At 43.2% G+C, this 14,193-nt stretch overlaps 1 protein-coding gene across 7 annotated transcripts in view; it reads right to left on the minus strand.

Annotated features, from left to right (window-relative positions):
• Positions 1 to 13,767, minus strand: part of LOC121538353 (protein NDRG3) — an 80,294-nt gene extending 66,527 nt beyond the window's left edge. For 2 of the 7 annotated variants that reach the window (XM_041846276.2, XM_041846270.2), the window contains exon 1: positions 13,581 to 13,766. The gene's annotated coding sequence lies outside the window, so the exon portion shown is untranslated. Of the gene's footprint in view, positions 1 to 10,228; positions 11,076 to 13,580 lie in introns of all 7 variants that reach the window. The other 5 variants (XM_041846274.2, XM_041846272.2, XM_041846273.2 and 2 more) reach the window with 5 other exon arrangements.
• Between the last annotated feature and the right edge of the window lie 426 nt (positions 13,768 to 14,193).

Raw genomic sequence — 14,193 nt, forward strand, 5'->3', positions numbered from 1 at the left:
TTCTTAGCGGCTTGGCTTTTTTAAAATCAAGGAATATTTTCACTTTCTCTGGTCATAGTAGTAACAACATGAATTGGTGCATTAGGCAGAGATAATGCAGTGTGACTTGAGTTTCGCCATTAGCTGGAAGACTGTGCCCCCTTTTCTCAGCGGAGGGAGGGAGAGGAAGCATGGTGAGTCGGGTGAGAGGCAGGGGATTTGGTAGTCTGCCCGCTTGAGAGGCAGTCTGACCGCTGCTCCCTCCCTCATACTGACCATCAGTCCAGTAAAAAATAAAAAATAAAGTATTATGCTCACTCAGCTGCGCCTCACAAGTAATACAACAAATGATCTATTACCAGTGTGATCATATACCTACAATTGTTAAATATAATTTAAAAATGGTCTGAGAAGAACATTGGCAGGGCAATTCAAGCATTGCCAATATGCAGTGATAACGTATTGGGCCTATAGCCTCCTGCACAAACCTTATGAACCAATTAAAAACAGTTCTGTAGCAATGTTGCATATGCTTACGTTTAAGTCATGTTATAAGACTGGTCGATCTTGGCTTGCATTTTGACTCAGTGATCTTGACTCAGAAAAGGTTTGTGACCACTGGTCTAAATGTTAATGAAACATCTTAAATAATAAAACTGTCAAAAATTAAGGGTCTATTCCACTATACTGCTATATGGGTAATACATTTTATGCGGAAAGGTTTTAAATACTTCAAATACTTTTGCCGGAAAAATGACTCCTGATTATCATTCGGTGCAACAGACATCAAGTCACCAGAAGGAAATCAGTCCTCCTACACCACCATATATGACTCCCTGAGACACTCTAAAATGTATGCCAAACAAACACCATTGATTGCAAAGTTAAAACCATTCAACTCTATGCACAAGGACTCATTGAAAAAATGTCCACTGAAAATTGGACAAAACACATTTACTTGAAGAACAGTGCGGATGCAAGTTCGGTAAAAGAATTACGGTAAAATCTCCATCAATTTATGTGATAAAGTTTTCCAAAAACTCTTAAATATCTACTCCGAATTAAGATTAAAAAGATGTGTGCAGGAAGAATGGGGTGTCAGCTATGATACCTTATGTTTGAAAATATCTATTTTGATTATTGAACTACAATATTTTATTGAACCTTTGACAGGCCTACAGTAAATGAAGTGGATTAACACCAGGTAACAGAATGATGGTAACGGGTCCCTGATGCATAATTATGGATATGAAAGTCATTCTCTTCATGGTGATGTATCCTGAATAGGTACAGAAATGTAGAAATATGCAGCATCTTCCTTCGAATATTTGGGTATTATTCTACACACTGGCTATTATTGTAATTAGCCCCCCAAACAAGACCAAAATTGTTGGTCCGGACCAAATCTGAACCAATCATAGACGTCTATGTTTCACAAGATTGGACAGCACAGTACAGAAAAGTAGATTAGAGTACAGTACAGCATAGTACATCCCTGTACTCTACTATAGTGTGCTCTACTGTACTGAACTCTACAGTACTGTACTATACTTCTCATTTTATTAGGTATGAAAAGGCATCATTGTTAAATGTCGCCATACTTACTCTATACAGTGTGTGTTTGAGTACCCATGTAACAGAATAGGCATTAGTCGCAACCAGCCATGATCATTCAGTACAACCAGTGTTTCTAATGTTAAAAATGAAATCACTGTATTGCCTCAAATGCTGAGAAGCTCTGTCTAAGAGAAAAATGCATTTTTGTTAAATTACAAATGGTTTTCATTTCACTAACAGAGGTTTCAGTTGACAAGGCATTCAAAATGAGGTGTCGTCCAGTGAAAAAAAAAAGAATATATATTAATTATACTGGAACCGGAAATATTTGAGACCATGTACACCTGCTCATTCCATGACAGACTGACCAGGTGAAAGCTATGATCCCTTACTTGCTAAATCCACTTCAACATCAGTGTAGATGAAGGGGAGGAGAAAGGTTAAAGACAGAGTTTTAAGCCTTGAGACAATTGTGTATGTGTGCCATTCAGAGGGTGAATGGGCAAGACAAAAAATGTAAGTGCCTTTGAACGGGGTATGGTAGTAGGTGCCAGGCGCATCGGATTGTGTCAAGAACTGCAACACAGCTGGGTTTTTCACACAACAGTTTCCCGTGTGCATCAAGAATGGTCCAATACCCAAAGGACATCCAGCCAACTTGACAAGTGTGGGACGCATTGGCATCAACATGGGCCAGCATCCCTGTGGAACACTTGACACCTTGTAGAGTCCATGCCCCGATGAATTGAGGCTGTTCTGAGGGCAAAAGGGGGGTACAACTCAATATTAGGAAGGTTGTTCTTAATGTTTTGTACACTCAGTGTATATACACTACATGACCGGGCACTGATGTCGGGAGATTAGGCCTGGCTCGCAGTCGGCGTTCCAATTCATCCCAAAGGTGTTAGATGGGGTTGAGGTCAAGGCTCTGTGCAGGCCAGTCAAGATCTTCCACACCGATCTCGACAAACCATTTCTGTATGGACCTCACTTTGAGAACGGGGGCATTGTCATGCTGAAACAGGAAAGGGCCTTCCCCAAACTGTTGCAAGTACAGAATCGTCTAGGTTGTCATTGTATGCTGTAGTGTCTAGTGAAATTTTAACTGGAACTAAGGGGCCTAGCCCAAACCATGAAAAACAGCCCCAGACCATTATTCCTCCTCCACCAAACTTCACTGTCGGCATTATGCATTGGGGCAGGTAGCGTTCACCCAGATACGTCCGTAGGACTGCCAGATGGTGAAGTGTGATTCATCACTCCAGAGAACATGTTTCCACTGCTCCAGAGTCCAATGGCGGCGAGCTTTACACCACTCCAGCCAACGCTTGGCATTGCACATGGTGATCTTAGGCTTGTGTGCGGCTGCTCGGCCATGGAAACCCATTTCATGAAGCCTCCGGCAAACAGTTGTTGTGCTGACGTTGCTTCCAGAGTAATTTGGAACTTAGTAGTGAGTGAGAACAGACAATTTTTACACGCTACGCGCTTCAGCACTCTGCGGTCCCGTTCTGTGAGCTTGTGTGGCTGAGCTGTTGTTGCTCCTAGATGTTTCCACTTCACAATAACAGCACTTACAGTTGACCCGGGCAGCTCTAGCAGGGCAGAAATGTGACTAACTGACTTGTTGGAAAGGTGGCATCCTATGATGGTGCCACGTTGATAGTCACTGAGCTCTTCAGTAAGGCCATTCTACTGCCAATGTTTGTCTATGGAGATTGCATGGCTGTGTCCTCGATTTAATAGACCTGTCAGCAACGGTGTGGCTTAAATAGCCTAATCCACTAATTTGAAGGGTTTTACACATACTTTGTGATAGATATATATTTATATACATATACTACCGATCTGTCAACTGTCAAAAGTTTTAGAACACCTTGTCATTCAAGGGTTTTTCTTTATCTTTACTATTTTATACATTGTAGAATAATAGTAAATAAATACAAATTATGAAATAACACAATGGAATCATGTAGTAACCAACAGTTTTTTTTTACATTTTATTCTTCAAATAGCCACCCTTTGCCTTGATGACAGCTTTGCACACTTGGCATTCTCTCAACCAGCTTCACCTGGAATGCTTTTCCAACAGTCTTGAAGGAGTTCCCACATATGCTGAGCACTTGTTGGCTGCTTTTTCTTCACTCTGCCGTCATATTTCTTCCTAAAATAAATGTGACAGGTCCTTCTTGCTTTGAAAAGGTTCAATGTTGGTCATACACACACCAGGCTATAAACAGACCAGTGTGTGAAATAGCTAGGCGACTGCCATTAGTGTTGAGGTGTTCCGTCTGTCAACCATGGCTGCTTAAGTAAATGGACCCAGTGTATGGGCTGATCGCCACTGCCACGTTACTTTATTAAAGATGTATGGAGGCCGGGGGGGAGATGACGAAGACAGAGGCTCTCTAGGCTAATTTACAGAAGTCTCAGCTGTGTGTGCGTGTTGGTGGTTACCATTTGCATCACATTGCACGGAGGGGAAGAGACTAACATTCAACCACTTTGTCATGGAGTTCATTTCAAAAGGAGGGCTGAACTGCCATTCCACAGATACAGCAAGATCAAGGGTAAAACTCAGTAGAAGGGCTGGATTGTGGAGGATAGAGAAGAAGAAAAAAAGCTTCTACCCACACTAACCGTATTACATACAATATTTAACAGCCCCTCCGCAGAATTGCAGGCCAGGGTATCACATCACTCCAGCAAGCTCAAGCTCACCAACTCTATCCCTGTAACACACGAGCCCACAAGTCACTCAACAGCAGGGTTTCTTTATTCCAGTGCAGCCCCTTCAAATGCCCGCACGCCCCTCCCCCCCCTCTCTCTCCTTCACCTGGGTCAGGTGTGCTGGCCAAGCAGCAGCCACGTGAGTTAAGCTCAAGGTCTGGCTCTGGTTTCACTTTGCCTCTGGCTCCCTGGTGACAGCCCGGGTCATGTTCTCAGAGTAGCGTCTGTATGAGTGCCCGGCCTGCCAGGATGCAAGGAGCATAAGGGTGGCAGGCTGAGCACTGCAAAGCGACTCGTCTCCATTTGATATTAAGGTTGGTATTCAAGACGCAATGGTGCAGATCAGGGTTCCAGTAATGTCTGTTTAATCAAACCCTCCACACTATGAGCTGTGGAAAGTCTCAGAGGAGTTTGAAGAAACTAGGATATCTACTTCAAAAGAGTGGAAAGGTTGACAAAATAGAGACACTGGATTTGTTAGGATAATAGTTCATTCCTGGCATTAGGGTAAGGAGAGATAGAGTAGCCTACAGTAGATAGGGCACTGACACCAAGCAGCCAGGAGAGGTACAAGGCTATGTAAAACGCCAAGCAAAACAGAATATTAATTATGAGCCGCTGGGTAATGTGTAAATGTTAGCTCTTTCCTTTGCGTTACTTTGTATTCCCCACCCCCTCTCCCTGATTAACTGTGCTTACTGATACACAGCCCCAGGGACCTTTTTCTCCAGTGCAAACCTCTGCCAAGTTTGCCATTCAGTGAGGAAAAACATCTAACTATAGAAATTAAATTACTGTGCTCAGCGTAGATTACATGTGGATTTATTTGGAGCTTTTCTGCTACTATCAGGAAGCAGCTAGTGCTTCCTCTATTCTGTAAGACAACCCTTGCTCAAAACAGTATTGTTTGGGTAGCGTAATTGGTAAGCGCCACAGCGCAGCTCCATACCTGGCACCTCTCTGCAGTGCCGTTACTGGTAGATCCACTTCCTGTGGCTTTAGATCCGTAGCAGGCTGCTGGGGGGCAATTTGATACGTCTGATTGTCATTCAATCTCTGACACTGGGGAGTTAGTCTAAAGGGGAAGAGGAGATTTTAATTTGGCCCAATAGAGCAGGAATATCAGGCTACTGATGTGACAGGCTGGGCTACCTCCCCACTAGCAGCGTCCTCTCCCCAGGCCCAACAGCTGGAGCTCAGGACAACACAGGACTCCTGGGGAGATCAACCAGACAATGCTGGTAGGGGGGGGTGACAAGTTCTGTCTGACAGCCAATATATTAAATTTTTCATCCAGAGCTAGTAAAAACCAATGTTCTAATACATGTGAATGTCGTCAAAAACTGCTGCCATTTCTATTATGCCAGCTAGCCTACACCTCTAAATTTCATTCAAATATGTTGGAACTGCGAATGATGACACACCGAATGTCAACCTCCATTGCGTATCGAACAATTCCACAAGGTCAGAGTGTAATATTGAGGTTGATGCTGCCATTACTGTAGGCTTAATGTTGCTACAAGCTTTACTCAGTCGATCGACGTTCACGCATGCGCACTTTTGTCCACATCGTCGTTGCGTTCCACCCAGAGGAAGTCGGCCTTGTCTAGTGTATATGCACTTGGGGGCTTGGGGAACCAGACTAGCTTACCAAGCAAGAAGGCACTCTGTAGCTAGCGACGACATTCAAACTTCCGGATCCGATGTTATGCCTTTTTGTTTACAAATGCTAGCTAGCTAATCAAATCAAATCAAATGTATTGGTCACATACACATGGTTAGAAGATGTTATTGCGAGAGTAACAAAATGTTTGTGATTCTAGTTCCGACAGTGCAGCAATATCTAGCAAGTAATATCTAACAGTTCTACAACAAAAACCTAATACACACAAATCTAAGTAAAGGAATGGAATAAGAATTTATAAATATATGGATGAGCAATGTCATTATCAGAGTGGCATAGGCTAAGATGCAATAGATCATATAGAATATACACATATGAGATGGGTAATGCAAGATATGTAAACATTATTAAAGTGGCCGGTGATTTTCAAGTCTGTATGTAGGCAGCAGCCTCTCTGTGCTAGTGATGGCTGTTTAACAGTCTGATTGCCTTGAGATCGAAGCTGTTTTTCAGTCTCTCGGTCCCAGATTTGATGCACCTGTACTGACCACGCCTTCTGGATGATAGCGGGGTGAACAGGCAGTGGCTCGGGTGGTAGTTGTCCTTGATTATCTTTTTGGCCTTCCTGTGACATCGGGTGCTGTAGGTGTCCTGGAGGGCACGTAGTTTGCCCCCTGGTGATGCGTTGTGCAGACCGCACCACCCTCTGGAGAGCCCTGCGATTGTGGGCGGTGCAGTTGCCGTACCAGGCGGTGATACAGCCCGACAGGATGCTCTCAATTGTGCATCTGTAAAAGTTTGTGAGGGTTTTAGGTGACAAGACAAATTTCTTCAGCCTCCTGAGGTTGAAGAGATGCCGATGCGCCTTCTTCACCACACTCTGTGTGGGTGGACCATTTCAGTTTGTCATTGATATGTACACTCAGGAACTTAAAACTTTCCACCTTCTCCACTGCTGTCCCGTCGATGTGGATAGGGGGGTAATCCCTCTGCTGTTTCCTGTAGTCTGGTGTTCTATGATTCAACACTACTTTTTAGCCAAAGAAACATGTCTATGAATTGCAACAGCAAGAGCTTGAACTGCTCTTATTACTCGACTGAGAAAATGGCAAGTTCGTCCACTGAACACTACAAGAGGGGACAATGGAGAATACATGAATCTCCATTAAAAATCACCAGCATTGGGCTGCCCCTCATTCACACCAGCTTGTTTTTACTTTGTGTCAGGGGTAAGGCTTTCGTATAATTTGCAGGCCATTTAATAGCACATTAACAGTCCTCAATACATTTGACTTCCATCTTGTGTCAACTTCGTAATAACAGACAAATATCAGGCACTACTTTTCTGTTATCATTTGCTGCATTGTGAACAAACTTTTCAATAAACAAACTCAGAAGCCATACGCGTTTAATGCATGGGTTTATTTCTTACAGATAAAGGTTACAGCGTTACAATTTATGACATATACAGTGCCTTCGGAAAGTATTCAGACCCCTGGACTTTTTCCACATTTTGTTCCTTTACAGCCTTATTCTAAAATTGATTAAATTGTTATTTTCTCTCCTCAATCTACACACATTACCCCATAATGACAAAGCAATAAACAGGTTGACATTTTTGCTTATTTATTTAAAATAAAGTTAATATTACATTTACATAAGTATTCAGACCCTTCACTCAGTACTTCGTTAAAGCACCTTTGGCAGCGATTACAGCCTCGAGTCTTCTTGGGTATGACGCAACAAGCTTGGCACAGCTGAATTTAGGGAGTTTCTCCCATTTCTCTGCAGATCCTCTCAAGCGCTATCAGGCTGGATGGGGAGCGATGCTGCACAGCTATTTTCAGGTCTCTCCAGAGATGTTTGATCGGGTTCAAGTCCGGGCCATTCAAGGACATTCAGAGAATTGTCCCAAAGCCACTCCTGTGTTGTCTTCTCTGTGTGCTTAGGGTCATTGTCCTGTTGGAAGGTGAACCTTCGCCCGTCTGAGGACCTGAGCGCTCTGGAGCAGGTTTTCATCAAGGATTTCTCTGTACTTTGCTCCGTTCATCTGTGCCTCGATCCTGACTAGTCTCCCAGTCCATGCCGCTAAAAAACATCCCCACAGCATGATGCTGCCACCACCATGCTTCACCGTAGGGATGGTGCCAGGTTTCCTCCAGACGTGAAGCTTGGCATTAGGCCAAAGAGTTCAATCCTGGTGTCATCATACCAGAGAATCTTGTTTCTCATGGTCTGAGAGTTTATAGGTGTCTTTTGCCAAACTCCAAGCGGGCTGTCATGTGCCATTTCCTGAGGAGTGGCTTCGGTCTGGCCACTCTACCATAAAGGCCTGATTGGTGGAGTGCTGCAGAGACGGTTGTCCTTCTGGAAGGTTCTCCCATCTTCAGAGAGGAACTCTAGAGCTCTGTCAGTGACCAAGGACCTTCTCCCTCGATTTCTCAGTTGGGGCGGGCGGCCAGGTCTAGGAAGAGTCTTGGTGGTTCCAAACTTCTTCCATTTAAGAGAGATTGAGGCCACTGTGTTCTTGGGGACCTTCAATGCTGCAGACATATTTTTCTACCGTCTGTGCCTCGACACAATCCTGTCTCGGAGCTCCCACGGAAAATTCCTTTGACCTCATGGCTTGGTTTTTGCTCTGACATGCACTGTCAACTGTGGGACCTTATATAGACAGGTGTGTGCCTTTCAAAATCATGTCCAATCAATTGAATTTACCACAGGTGGACTCCAATCAAGTTGTAGAAACATCAAGGATGATCAATGGAAACAGGATGCACCGGAGCTCAATTTCAAAAACTCATAGCAAAGGGTCAGAATAATAATGTAAATAAAAGGTTTTAAATGTTTAACACATTTCTAAAAACCTGTTTTTGCTTTGTCATTATGGGGTAGCGTGTAGATTGCTGAGGATTTTTAAATTTTCATTTTAGAAAAAGGCTGTAATGTAACAAAATGTGGAAAAAGTCAAGGGGTCTGAATAGTTTCCGAAGGCACTGTACGTCTTCATATATAACCCAACGGTTACCATGAATATTACCAAAGGAATGTCTCTGATGAGGATATGACTGTCACACATAATGGCTGATACACTGTATACCAATATAGATGTAATTGATTGCCTCACAAAAGTGATCTGGCAGGATGGGGGCATATGTCCAAAGCATAGGCTGCACAACTGTTACAGTAAACATTTTATTGCCTTCATGTTCTGTTCAATACTAATGGAAACATTTATTTTATTCAAAAGGTTCTTCTGGCCTGATGATATATCCTGGAAGAGCCCTTGAGGTTGCCGTAGAGAAAGTGGAGACGCTTGTGAAGGCCTGTCTGGCCCTCCACAACTACCTTTGCACCACAGACACTGACAACACAGTCATCAACCCCACGTTTGTTGACCACTCCACACCCACTGGGGACCTGTATCCAGGGGAGCAGAGACAGGCGGACACCAGCTTCCTGGACCCAAGAAACAACGTTCGACAGACAGGGCAACCAGAGCTGCTATAGATGTGCGCAACAACCTCAAGGACTACTTCCTCACACCAGCTGGTTGAGTGTCTTTCCAGGCAGCTGCTATCATGCGTGACACCCTACAATAAATGTTGGAGTGTGGTTTAGAAAAACATGTGCGCACATACTGTATGTTCTCTTCCTCTGGTTAATTACCGTTTGTCATGTTGTTAGCTACACACTTGGTTTTTCTGTTTGGATTTTGCCATTTCTTATTCACACTTTAGAAATCACAAAGACTACCATAATGAGAGTCACTTCATCCTTGTGTTGTTTAAGTTTTTTTTTTAGGCTAGACCCTCAAGACCTCGTGTTGTGTAGTGGCCTTTCAATAGAGGACTTTCCTGCTATGGTACATGGGTGAAAATGGTTGTCCAGCTGTAGACAGTAAGGCTAGACCATCGAGACATTTACCAATCAACATAACACAAGGTTGTACGTGGTCATGTGCTGTGGCCTTTCAATGGAGACCTTCCTGCGGGTGAGAATGAGTGTCCAGCTTCAGACAATAAGGACAGACCCCCACGACATTGGCCTCATCTAGCTCATGTACAAAGCAGTACACAAAGCAGTGACTGATTCAGAACAGTAATATTTTTAGTACAAATATCCAGACAGACATTTGCAGACCTTTAGATTGTAAATAACTATCACAAGAAGAAATATCACAAAAAGGAAAATAGTGCAATGTAAAAAATACATCGTCATGTCCCTGACAAATGGGAGACATTGATCAGGAGGAATAGACACCATCCATGGTACCATGACGTCATAGACTGCCTTAGCTGGACACTGCTTCTGTTTCTGTGCTTCTGTTTCTGTAACCCCTGCTGCAGTTTCTTTAACTCATCCACCCGCTGCATAACGTCAGTGTCCAAAGGATCGTCAGCTGTCTTCCTCTTCCGGCCACTGGAGCTGGGTCTGGGGCAGAGGTTGATGGAGATGAACCAGGCCGAGGAGATGAACCAAGGGGCGATGACCCACCTTTAGATGAGCTGCAAAAAACACCACACCACTCCAAGCAGATGGCGAATATATTAGAATACGTCGCAATAACCTTTAAATATCTCCATGGGCTCCTTAGAGTTCAAATGCTTAATCAAAAGGAACTGATTTCATAAACATCTCAAACTAATTAGCATATGCACACACCCCATTGTCTGTTTTCAGATGTTTGAACTAGCCCTGCTAATCATTATGATAACTACACAGGTGCTAAATATTTCCCACTCACAATTTCTCCCACCCAGAAAAGAGCCGTCATGTTCCAACTAGGTCTTCTAAACATAAGATCACAAACACACAGTACAAAAGTACTCAGATGCATGACAAGAGTACATACCGTATCTGGCATATGGGTGTCTGACGATGTGTCACGTAAACACGAAGCCAGTCCAGTTGTTGGACAATCGGCAGGACTCTCACACTGGCGGCAGCCCTACTCCTCATCTCTTTCACCCTTTTCAGATTGTGAACATACCGGTCCCGAATCTTTCTCCATGTTTCTTTGTATCGGTGTCCAAATTGTGATACCTCCCTCCAGCGATTGTCTTTTGCGCGCTTGTCCGAATACAACCGCATCCAAGGGTGGTATTGGTGCTCGTATTGTCTCACCAGCTTGCACAGACACTCCTTAAAACTGGACAGACAATTGCGCGTAGCAAATCTCAAACTAAAAGCACAAAAAAGGAAGCTTGCAAGTAGAACAGTAAGTAGTAACACGACATACATTGATTGTGTGTTTATACCAGAAGGGATATCGGAAAAGATGTGAGGTAGACACATGGGTGGGCTTTGTTGCAAAACTCGCTCAATACTGCCCCTCAGTCTTCTCAAGGAATGATACGTCAAGTCTCAATTTTCAGGTAGGTAAAAACTGTGTTAAATATTACAAGGAGCCGCCCCTTTTGTGACAAAAAGCGACATTGCAACACAGCACAACGCTCCGTAGGGTCCATTTCCGAAGGGTATAAGATCGGCCTTTAATCATAATTCTCGAAATTACAGCCATCAACCAACCCCCAGGCCTAGCAGTTATTAACAGAAGAAAAAAAAATCTAATAATGAACAACATTATCTAATCTGGACCAGAGGATACAATATTCACCATTGTTTACATACAGTAGTCCTGCCTACTTCCCCCACCCCTGCAGCTCAGAGCAGAGCTTGGCAAAGACCTCCCCAAGGACAGCAACAGAAATAGAACCAAGGATGAAGGAAGAAGGGCAGCCAATGGAATGGAAAGAGACCATGAAACAGCTGCTGCATGGCCAGGGTGCGGGTGAAAGGATGGGCAGAGTAAAGAGAGAGGCCAGGTTTATAAAATAAACTAGCATTACACATACTGAAGGATTAGTGGACATATGTGGTAGCAGCAGCAGAGCCTGGACCTAGTCCAAATCCCCACTCAGATTTCCTACACCAGAGAACCTCAAACACTAACACAAAAGCAGAAACCTGGAAAATTCAGAGCAAGTACAGTAGAAGGCTTTGCTTGTTTCTGTAGCCCTGAGGGGGGAGGGAGGGGAGAAATCATCTCTTGCCATTGCCAACATAACTCTCACCTGTTTTGGGTAGAGCTTAAGGGCTCAGACAGACCAGTAGAGTTTGCTGGCAGAGAGCACTTAGCACCTCTGAACGTAATTTGCGAACCGAGTGTGCACCGATTTTACATGTAGAATCATGTGGTCCCTAAAACATCACGCTGAACGATCGGCAGACGAATGCTAGATCCACATTCCGTACAAGGTGCGTGAGCCTTAACAGTTCCAAAGACTTCCTAGCATTACCCAAGAAAGCGTATATTTAAAAAGTACAAAAAAACAGTCCCTGGGGCAATTGTGTGTTGGTTTACTGTAGGGTAGGTAGCAGAGGCAATCTGGACTTCTAAACAGCTGTCACTTATCGCATTGGCTTTGCTGTTATTTGTCTGTGTGTTTTTTAATCTCAATTTCTCTAGGTTCGCAGCAGGAATACACAATCCAAGGGACACATTACTGGGGGATCAAATGCCATAGCTACATGTAAATACAAAAATAAAGGAAACACCAACATAGTGTCTTAATAGGGCATTGGACCACCACAAGCCACCAGAACAGCTTCAATGTGCTTTAGCATAGACTCTACAAGTGTCTGGAACTCTATAGGAGGGATGTGACAACATTCTTCCATGAGAAATTCCATCATTTCATGTTTTGTTTTTGGTGACACACTTTAAACCCCCAATGATCATTTGAGATCCCTCTTTCAAAAAGTCACTGAGATCTCTTCTTCTAACCATGGTAGGCCAAAAATTTGGCAGCTGGGCATTTGTATACATTTAAGTCATTTATCACACTTATCCAGAGCGACTTGCAGTAGTGCGTGCATACATTTTCATAAAAACTTTGGTACATGACCATAAGCATGATAGAATCTTAATTGCTTAATTAAGTCAGGAACCACACCTGTGTGGAAGCGTCTGCTTTCAATATACTTTCTATCCCTCATTTACTCAAGCGTTTCCTTTATTTTGGCAGTTACTTATTAAAGGGCATTGTTCTTCTGCCAAAGGCTTGCTGTAACTAACCAGTGACAGTCCATCTCCCCATTTGACTTGCTCTGTGTTCTGAATGTCATGAAAGGGAATAGGTTTATCCCCATCACCCTATATTTAGTTACACAACCAAGGTTTTTCTATAACTAGGCCTAATGTCAGGGGTATACTGTCGCCTAGCTAGCTAGCATCTCAAGTCCAATAGCTAGCTAGAATAGCTCCAAAACATGCTCTTCCAACCAACCTCACTCTGCAATGCTGGTCTACCGTTTACGTTAGCTAGCTATTTATAGTCAGTTAAGTAACGACTAACGTTAGTAGCAAGACAACTAAAGACCATTAAACCATGCATGAAAATGACATAGTAAATTAAATAACGACAAAAAAACGTTAGGTTTCATAGCTAGATAGTTAGCTAGCCACCAACAACCAGCTAGCTAGCACATACTGTAGCTGCTAGCTAGCTGGCTTGAGTGTACAACGCACTTGACCAAACCTTTGCCAAAGGCTTCGGCTAACAAAATCAGCTAGCTAGCTAGCGTTATAGCTACTGCCATACAAATGTAACATTAGGAATCACTTTTTGGGGGGGCTACACACTCTTTATATCCAATAATTTACATTTTGCGCCATGTTACTCACCCGTTGACTTTTGATAAAACTGTGGAAATAGCAGGGTCTGGCTGGCTGGCTGTCTGGTAGTGCTCCGAAACGCTCGATTCCAATGTGCCAACTGAAAACACTACTCTGATCTGACACAATTCAAGGCGGACCCTTTCAATGCGTGAAGGGCGGGCAGCTCCAATGATTTTCTATTCACTACCCCTAAAGGTTGACCAGAGCGAGTGGTAGGAGGTATATTGTGACTTCTCTCAGCAGTCTAAATCTGTCTTGCACAATAAATGTTTTTAAATTGAATACCTGTATTATGATTTAGTTAATTTCCCTAGTCTGATTCTGGCTATTGTAAGATATTTAATTTGCATATCCAACCTGGACTCATGGGTAGACGTAACATAATGATTATAAATCCCGGACACTCCCAATTAGTAAATGTTACGTTTTGTATTGTATGTATTAATTTGTGGGTGTCCATCATCAATTTCGTACAATATGTTACGAATTGAAATTCGTACAAAATGTTACAAATGTGAAAAACGTATGTTACAAATTCCAATTTTGTTATGGCTAACGTTAGCTAGGCTAAGGGTTAAGGTTAGGTTAAGGGAAAGGGTTAGCTAACATGCTAAGTATT

Source organism: Coregonus clupeaformis, chromosome 24, assembly GCF_020615455.1.
Source record: "Coregonus clupeaformis isolate EN_2021a chromosome 24, ASM2061545v1, whole genome shotgun sequence".
NCBI classification, from domain to species: domain Eukaryota; kingdom Metazoa; phylum Chordata; class Actinopteri; order Salmoniformes; family Salmonidae; genus Coregonus; species Coregonus clupeaformis.